Source organism: Octodon degus, unplaced genomic scaffold, assembly GCF_000260255.1.
Source record: "Octodon degus isolate 3935 unplaced genomic scaffold, OctDeg1.0 scaffold00020, whole genome shotgun sequence".
NCBI classification, from domain to species: domain Eukaryota; kingdom Metazoa; phylum Chordata; class Mammalia; order Rodentia; family Octodontidae; genus Octodon; species Octodon degus.
In genome coordinates, this window is record NW_004524596.1 from 10,768,737 (window position 1) to 10,778,744 (window position 10,008).

Genomic DNA, 10,008 nt, shown 5'->3' on the forward strand with positions numbered 1-10,008 from the left:
TAATCCAGATTTATTTTACTGTTGTGTAAATAAAAAAAATTGAACTATGTGGTTTTTGTTATTTCTAAGATTTTCAAATTAACTGCTCAGCTTTACCCTCTTTTTCATGTGTGAATTCAGTTGTAAGCCCATGTGTCTTGAAAATTTCGTGAGATAAAGAACAACCGTGGCACACACACTGCATGAGCTCAGAGGGACTGAAGCCTGGGATGCTGCTCTGGCTTCCCATTTACCCCCAGCCTAAACACAGGTCGCTCTGATGACCCTTTTGGTGCTTTGGGAACAGTCTGGGAAGGCCTATCTAATTCTTTCCTGCAGGAACAGCCACAGAGTGAGTCGAGATGAACCATTCCTGATTTAGAGCCCAACGTGGTCTGATCCACCTCCAGATCTCTCTGTACATCTCAGAGGTTCACATGGAATTCACAAAAGCCTGGTTTCTGGAGAATATAATGAAATCATTAATAATTCAATAGAGTGCTTGGTTTTCTGTGTGTTACAGAGAGCTTAGAGCAAGTTGTCCATTTGGTTCAGGCTTTCCAGTTTTATGTATAAAAAGAAATGATAGAGCTGAATGATCTCCAAGTCCCTGCCAGTCCAAAACATCTACAAATCCCCCAGTCAGATCTTTTTCTTCCTATTTTCATTCAAAATACTGATGGATGAGACTTAAAATATTTTTATAAAAAATTACAGTTGTGTTATGAATGAGGTTAAAAATCTATGTGGCATAACAAAGATGGTGATAGGCTTTAAGTTTAAAGGATTTTAATATTTTTAGTTGTCCAAATGGAAATATCAATATGAATTACAGGTCCTAAGAATAAATATTTCTTTTCTTTCACTCATTAGAAGTAATTTAATTCAAAAGTTTGCTTACCATCAAAATTTATTCACACCCCTTATGTCAAAGGAAAAGTGAAGGCTGGTCAAATAGCTCAGTGGATTAAAGCACCACCTTAGGCAGATGCAGGGACTGGGGTTTGATTCCTGGTACCACATGCCACTCTGGCCCTACCCCCAGGGTGAGCTGAGACAGTGACTGAGACTGGGCATGGTGGTGATCGCCTGCAATCCCAGCACTTGGGAGGCTGAAAACAGGAGGATCACTACAAGACCAATCTGTGTAGTGAAGCCCTGTAGACCCTGCACTACATATATTTAAAAAAAAAAAAGGAACAATGAAACTTGGAGAATAATTCACCCCATGAAAATTATCATGAAAGAAATACAACATCTTGTGGTGGTCAGAAGGAAAAGCCAGCTTCCATATTGATATGATACTGAAGGGCACGAAGCCACAGTTCACAAGACTTTCACTGGCCACCTTGAAGCAGTTTTGGTGGCCAAAAAAAGGATCACTGCAGCCAGTTTGTGCAAATTGAGCAATTAAATGGTCATTACAGTGCTTTTTTAAGAGAGAGCAAATTACCATAAAATTGCAAAGGAAAGTGATCCTCGTAGGATAGAATCATTTGCTTTAGTTTTAACATGGAAAGGAAAGTTAAACTCTGCGATCATTCTATTCCATTGACTACAGAAAGTGTTGTGCAAATGTACTGCCCTGACCCTATGTAACAGAACGGATATGAGGACCTGGAGTAAATCCAACAGTCCCAGTAAGACAGAGACTGTTCAAAGAACAGGAAAGACTGGTCATCTCTAATGGTCACATTTGGTCACAGGAACCAAATGGAAGGATGACCCAAAGCTATCCAGTAATGCTGGCCAACCACAGGACAAGGGAGTCACAAGACAAATAATTAGTCAAATATCCTAAAAAGGAATATTTTAGGCAGGCTTCCTCACTTCTTGCTGAAGATAGGAGACTTCAATGGCGTTCCCCATGAAAGTGGTAATATGCAACAGGCATGACTCGCCAACAATGCTTGTAAAGCAGGTCAGAACAGAATCACTTCAGGACAATGTACATAACATTATCTAACAGAAACTTCACCTATCACTAGGAGAAAAACATCAAATTCCAAAAACCTGAAGTCTATTCTTTTAACTTTTTATTCATTTTAATGAGGAAAACATAGCAATGAAACAGTTTCAAAACAGGTTAGTAAGGCAGATACAGTAAATAATACATTGCATGCTGTTGTCTTCACAATAGTTATTCAGAGGACAAGATGCAGACATGAAGGCACATTGATGATTTTTTAAAAGCTCCATTGCAAAGCAGATCTCTCTCTATCTCTATCTCTATCTCTCTATCTATCTATCTTTCTCTCTCTCTCATTGTATTTACTACAGGGTCTCCAGGGTCTCACTTCACAGATGGGACTTGTAGTGATCCTCCTGTTTTCAGCCTCCTAAGAACTGGGATTAAAGGCCCGCATCACCACACCCAGTCTCAATCTGTCTCAGCTTGCCCCATGGGTGGGGTCAGCATGGCATGTCAGTGATCAAACCCTGGTCCCTGCGTCTACCTAATCAGATGCTTTAATCTGCTGACCTATCTGGCCATCCCTGATTTCTCTCTTTTAATCAAACCTGGTCTAAGGCATATTATCTTAGCTTGGGAAATTACAGGTTTCAATATACAATTGGTCAACATGCCAATAAGAAGTAGTTGCTTGGCAATTCAGGACCATATTGGATAGCACAAATCTAGAAGGTATACTAGTTTATATTCAGAAGACGAATTAGTTAGAATACAGGATAACCAGATAAAAGAAAAGGATGCAAAAATATATCGCTGTAAGCCCAGAAGTTCCTTTGTTTCTCAAATAGCCTCAAACTGGTGAGTGGACGCACTTTAGAAATGGCAAATAGACAGTAGGAGAGCCCAGTGAGGTCTCAAAGACTGCAGGACTTTATTTTTTCTTTTCTGTCCCTTAGGGGATGCCCCTCTTCTGCATCTTTAGAATTTGCTTTGCAACATCCCAGTGTCCAGATTGTAAGAAAAGAAAAACCAGAAAACAAAAAGCAAGGAATTTCCTGCAAGGAACACGTGACCAGGTGTTCACATCACTTCCACTCACATTTGTTTGGCTGGAATGTGATGACACCCAACACCCGGCTGGGAATGATGCTCTACAGGTCAGTGTTCTCTGTCATGCAGACCCACAGGGATGTTGATTTATAAAAATAACAGGATATGATTACTGGAAAAAAAATAGTACTTTCTGCCACAGAAGAATACTGTTGAATGTATTGATGAAGAATAAAGAGATTAAGGATAGTTTCAACAGTAAGTAATGTTCTCCTCCTTACTTAAAAAATCCTCAAAATCTTAAATGCCTATCAATATCTGTTCTGTTGTCCTATAAATTTCAGTGTTAATATATATGGTCCTAGCTGAAGTAATGTGCCCACAAATAATAGAAAATACAATTTCAATTAGAAACACAATAAATGAAATTTTGCTTTGTTGACTATTTTAAAATTAATACTAGCACTGATGTTTAACTCCCTTAACTTCCCAAGAGGGAAGAAAATAAAAGATTGTGCCACCTAAAAAAGCTTGTAAAAGAATATATTTCAGTCAATACTACACCAGCAAAGGGGGGGGGCACTGGGGAGATAGCTCCGCGGTCTAAGCACCTGCCTGGTAAGAGCAAGGACCCAGGTTTGATCCCCACATCACATACAGAGCCGGTCCCAGAACACTGGGAGCACTGCCCCGGCCACCAAAACTGGGCGTGGCAGCACATCGTAATCACAGTGCTTAGGGAGACTGAGACAGGAGGAGCTCTACGAGTCTGAGCTGCATAGTGAGACATTTTGCCAAATGAATACATAAATTATATATATATATATATATATATATATATATATATATATATATTAAATGATATATTTTAATATGATAGCATGTTTTAGCTTGAAATACCTAGTAAATATTTAATCTCTGATCTTTTTGCATAGGAGCTGAGAAGGGTACTATTTACATACACTAGCATTAATTCTCCTTTAACTGGAGATGATTTGCTAGTGAGCTGCAAGTCTAAGCATTTCCACCTGCCCATGACAGTGGCTTACCTCATAAGGTTCACATTTTCACCTTGCACTTCTGTGCTCATCTCCTAACTCACCTATTACCTATTAAATATTTGTTATTTTTTTAAATATAAATTCGTAAAAATACAATAAAATTACAGTATTACAATTAATTTTTGGTAATTTTGCCTGGGAATCAAAAAATATGTTTCATAAGTATTTGAATAGGGCCGGCCAAATAGCTCAGCTAAATAAAGCACCTGCTTAGGCAGACGCAGGAGCCGGGAGTTCGATCCCCGGGCCTGCTGTGCAAGCCCCGCCCCCTCCGGGGTGCACTGAGACGGCGATGGAGACTGGGCGTGGTGGCATGCACCTGTAATCTCAGCACTCGGAAGTTGTAAACAGGACGATCACTATGAGTCTGATCTACGCAGTGAGACCCTGCACACCCTGTACACTCTGTCCTAAACACAAAAAGAAAAAGTTTGAATAATCTTTACTAGTATGCTTTGTGCAGGTAAAAATGTATGAAGAATTTTATTTCCCAGTGTTGATTATTTTTGAAACAAAAATAAACTTTAGCTGTCAGCTAAAAAGATTTCAAAAGTGAAAACTGATGGTTTCAAATTAATAATAAAAGTTTTTAGGCAAATAATTCCTGTGCTGTCAAATTATATATTAGCGACCTATTACAAGTCAACTTTCAGATGTTAATCATCAGTCTGCAAAACAAATGTGTGCACTTTAATATTTGTTAATATGAATTTAGATATGCTAAAGTACTATTTAGCATACTATTTTTCAAAGAAAATGAATTTTACTCTAATTGCTTCTGCCATTGAATTTAAATAATCAATTTGTGAAACCACTTTCAATAAAATGTTTCCCCTTCTTAATACCTCTTGTCAACATCTGTGAGACAGTAGAACAAATAGGGGTACTGTATCCTCAACTGGCTTTTCTCACTGCTTATTATTAGTTTTCAAATATTTCCTTCCTGACCATATGGTCCATTCACATGAGTATTTCTTGTCTTCTGGGATGAACCTAACAATTTTTATCTCATCCCTAAAGTACCTAAGCCAAAAGACATAGTGTATATGGACTACTGTGAATCTGCTTTGTGTCTTACTTAAGTAAAATAAATTCTTCACTTTTTTCCCCCACAGTATAATACACAAGACATCATCATGAACAATCATCATAGTATAGACTGTGTTAAAAGGCTGGATATAGGGGCTGGGGAGATGATGACTCAGTAGAATAAGCGCTTCCCTGGCAAGCACAAGGGCCTGAGTTCAACCCCCAGTTCTGGAAAAAAAGAAAGAAAGAAAGAAAGAAAGAAAGAAAGAAAGAAAGAAAGAAAGAAAGAAAGAAAGAAAGAAGAAGAGGCTGGATAAAGTAGGAAAAATCAAAAAAGAAACAAAGAAAACAAATCTCTATAACTGCACAGAGGAAAGGACAAAAACGTGAGAACAATTTTCAGAGGCTAAAACCAGCAAAAAGCAGAATTCAGAAGAATAATAAAATAGTGATGTTAGAATTTGTCATGGGAAAAAAAAAAAAGAATTTGTCATGGGAAGGTCTGCTGATTCCCAGAAGCCTCTATATTACTTCATGCTTAATAGACTCCATTATGAAAGAGCAGGGACAAACCTAGAAACTGCAGAGAGGGGACAGTTGGAACACAGAATCCAATAAAAATAAAATAACATTGCTAAGAGCCAATACCTAGGTAGATACTGAACTAGAATTTTTTAGTGACACCATACTGCACAAGAAAAGCTAAACATTCTTTCCTATTTTTTTGCCATTATCCCTAAGATGAGGGGGAAGTTGGTTTCTCCTGAGAACTCTTTACTTGAAGCTAATCTCAGTGAAAGGGATCTGAAGTCGTAATACTTGGTTCTGCAGCTCCCCACTGGGCAAGTAATTAGGCAATTATTTTTGTGGCCAACTCAGCCCACCCTGGGGGCAGGGCTGGTGCAGCATGTGGTGCCAGGGTTCAACCTGCGGTCTCTGCACATTTGCCTAAGCTTGCCTAAGCAGGTGCTTTAGACCACTGAGCTATCTCACAGGCCCTAGGCAGTAATTTAAAGTGACTATGGATTCACCTTGGCATGAAGCAGAAAAAGGCTCAAATGTTCAAGAAGAAAGTACCTTAAAACCACAAGAATCACCCCAGATGCACTCCCAAGGAACATGAACCCAGAATGAAAATTTCACAAACATGTGTATTCAACCCACTGGGTACAAAAGTTAGTACAAATAGCAGCATTAGATCCACAGACTGTAGATATTTGAATAACTGGGTACAGAACTTAAATATGTTTACTCTAATTGGAGTTAGAAAGTGACACAAAATATAGAAATTTCAATTTTTTTTAAACTTGTAGACATCAATGCAAAACACAACGCAGTTTTTTAAGGGGCCAAAACTTAAAAAGACGCTTTATGAAAAAATAAAGCAATGTGATAAATGACTAATGAAAATATGAAAAGATTATTAATCATTAATATTTGAGGAAACTAAAAGAAGAAAAAATCATACTAAAACATTATCATATGCCAGAATACATTTTCTTTTTTTTTTCCATTTATGTATTTGGTACAGAGTCTCACTACGCAGCTCGGACTCGCAGTGATCCTCCTGTTTTCAGCCTCCCCAGTGCTGGGTTTACAGGTGTGCGCCACCACACCCAAACTCCAAAATACATTTCTAATTTTCAGATATCTGACAACCTCACATTCAGTAATCATGAAGGAGAAGGGAACATTCATACACAGAGGCTAAGAATATAAAGTGATACACACATTTTGGGAAACTTTGCGGTTATCTACTTACATTAAAAATGCTTACTGATCAATGATCTGATAACTCTGGTAATACACAAGCAAATGCCAAAGAAGAACTCATGCTTATCTTTTGTACAGTGTGCATTTACACACTGTACAAAAGGATCATAGAAGCATTATTCACAACAGCAGCAGGGCTTGGAATCCATCCCAATTTCCATCAATAGCTAGCTGGGGCTGGGGAGATAGCTCAATAGAATAAGCGCTTGCCTGGCAAGCAAAAGGCCTGAGTTCAATCCCCGGTTCTGCCAAAAAAAAAAAAAAAAAAAAAAAAAAGACTGAAGTCTCCCATCAATTGCTAACAAATAGAATGAACAAACTAGAGCTGGACACATGAACACAAATGAATGTCGTAGGCAAAAAACACCGCATGTTAGAGTCTACTAAAGTGCAAACCATGCAAAACTAAATGATAATATTGAGGAATGCATATGTAAGATATGAATGTGAGTATTCAAAATAAATAGGAGAGTAACAATAGTTAATACACTGAGTATTGCTATTCCTAAAAGAGTTAAATCAGAGCACAAGACACTGGCATAAAAAGTTTGCCAAATGACATTAGCACAAGCCTTCCTTTTCAATGAAGCAGAAGAAACTAGAGTACAATGACGGTGTGTGTGTTTTTGTTCTCACTTTCTCTCCCTTTCCCTCCACCCTAGTTCCTTTGTCCTTCTGAACAATTCCTTCGCACTTCCCAGTATCCATTGTGCAGTTGGACTTTATTTGCTCTTTCAGTTCCTTACACCAGAGAGACAATTTGATGTGTACACATGTGACTGATCTATTGCCCATGCGAATACGGTCTCAAGTTTTACCCATTTACCTGTAAACGTTTCAAGCATACCCTTCTCTGTAGCCCGAAGCACTCTATCTATGATAAATATAACTTCCTTAAACGTGGAAGTTTGGTATATGACAATGATGGGAAAGGATGAAGGGAGGGAGTCTTTGTGTAAGTAGGAAGGAGATGTAGGAAAGGAGTGTTGAGAAGGGAAGGAGTCACCTTGGAGAATTAGAATATATATTGTACTCACGCATCAATTCCCTAAGGTGGATACAGTTACTATGTGTTGCAAACACATACTAATAAAACAAGATAACACCAAGGATCACTGTGAGTGCTGAAATGAGAGAAGAAAGGGAAGTAAAGTCAAAGAAGTCTATGCCAGTATGCAGGTCACCACTGGGGAGACCGCACTCCCATCTCACTGTGAAGCCTCAGAGACTGGAAGACTTGCAGCACAGAATCACCCCCAGCTTCACTTGCATAGGAGGGTCAGGCAGTCAACTATTCAGTAGCAATTTTCTTTTAATGGAAAAAATAAATAAATAAATCAAATGGAAAGATATAAATAAAAAAACAAAATTTACTTGATAATATTTTAGAACAAAATGCAAGAAAATTACTTTACAACTCTAGATAAAAGGATAAATTTAATAACACAGAGACCTTAAAAGAAAAAATTAATAAATTCAACTACTTCAGAATTAAGAATTAAATTCACTTGCAACATATAACCGACAAAAGAGGTAAAATCCCCACAAATAATTTAAAAAAAAAAAACTTACAAAAATGGGTTAGGGCCAGGGATGTAGCTCAGCAGCATAAGTGCCCATCTGGCAAGCACATGGTCCCAAGTTCAATCCCCAGTACAGGGGAAAGAAGAAGAGAAAAAGGAGGAGGAAGAGAAGGAAGAGGAGGAGAAGGAGGAGAAAGAGGAAGAGGAGGAGGAGGAGGAAGAGGAGGAGGAGGAGGATTAAGCCGAACATAGTGGCACATGCTTATAATCCCAGAACTTGGGAGGTTGAGGCAGGAGGATTGCAGGGAGTTCAAGGCCAGCCTGAGCTACATAGTAAGCTCAAGGCAAGGTGAGACCCTGTCTCAAAAAAAGCAGCGGGGGTGGCAAAGACAAGCAGACTTTTCACAGAAGCAGAAATATAAATGGCAAAATATGAAAATGTACTCTCTATTCATTACTAATCAGAGAAATATAAATTGGACAATGAGATTTCCCTTTAATTTTGTTAAATTAACAAAATTTTATTAATCAAACAATAAAAATTACTGACACAAAGAATTTTTTACACTATTGCTGAGAATATAAGTTAGCAAGACTACTTTATAAAACAGATACTATATAGCAAAATAGAAATTCACAAATTTTAAGACTTATCAGTTTCTATTCAAAATATTAGTCTAGGGCCAGCCTGATAGCCCAGCGGACTACCATGCCTGCTTAGGCAGAGTGCAGTGGCCCAGGGGGCGCACTGAGATGGCAACTGAGACTGGGCATGGTGGTGTACCTGTAATCTCAGCTCTTGGGAGGCTAAAAACAGGAGGATCACTATGAGTCTGATCTACACAGTGAGACCCTGTAGACCCTCTACTAAGTACATTACAAAAAAGAAAGTCTTGCACATATTTACCAGAAAGTATACATAAGCATATGTAAAATAATATTAATTTTAATATTAATGAAAAGGAAAACTAGGAACTCAAATCTTTTACCGAGAGTAGAAGTGAATAAATTACCAAATGTTCAAAGCATAAATGAAAAAAGCTCCATGTATGAAAATGATTACTTTTGTTATAAAGTAAACAATCAGGGCCAGCCAGATAGCTCAGCAGACCAAAGCACTTGCTTAGGCGGATGCAAAGAATGGGGTTCAATCCCCGGTGTGCCATGCTGGCCCGGCCGCTAGGGTGCACTAAGACAGCGATTGAGACTGGGCACAGTGGCAAACATCCATAATCCCAACACTTGGGAGGCTAAAAACAGGAGGACCACTAAGAGTCCCATCTGCGTAGTGAGACCTATAGACCATGTACTAACTACATTAAAAATAATAATTAAAAAATATAGTGAACAGTCATGGAATATTTGCACTATATTTCTTTTCTTACAAATGTTCAAACGTGCAGTTCGAAGCAATATATTATTTGAGAGCATAAAGAAAAGTAAATCAGAGCTGGGGAGATAGATCAGCAGTCTAAGCACCTGCCTGGCAAGCACAAGGTCCCAAGCTCGATCTGCGGTATTGCATGCTGTGTCAGTCTTGAAACCATAGGTGCTAGCGCACACCTATAATCCCAGTGCTGAGGAGGCTGGGACAGTAGGATCACTATGAGTCCAAACTGCATAGCAGGACTCTGAGAGAGAGAGAGAGAGAGAGAGAGAGAGAGAGAGAGAGAGAGAGAGA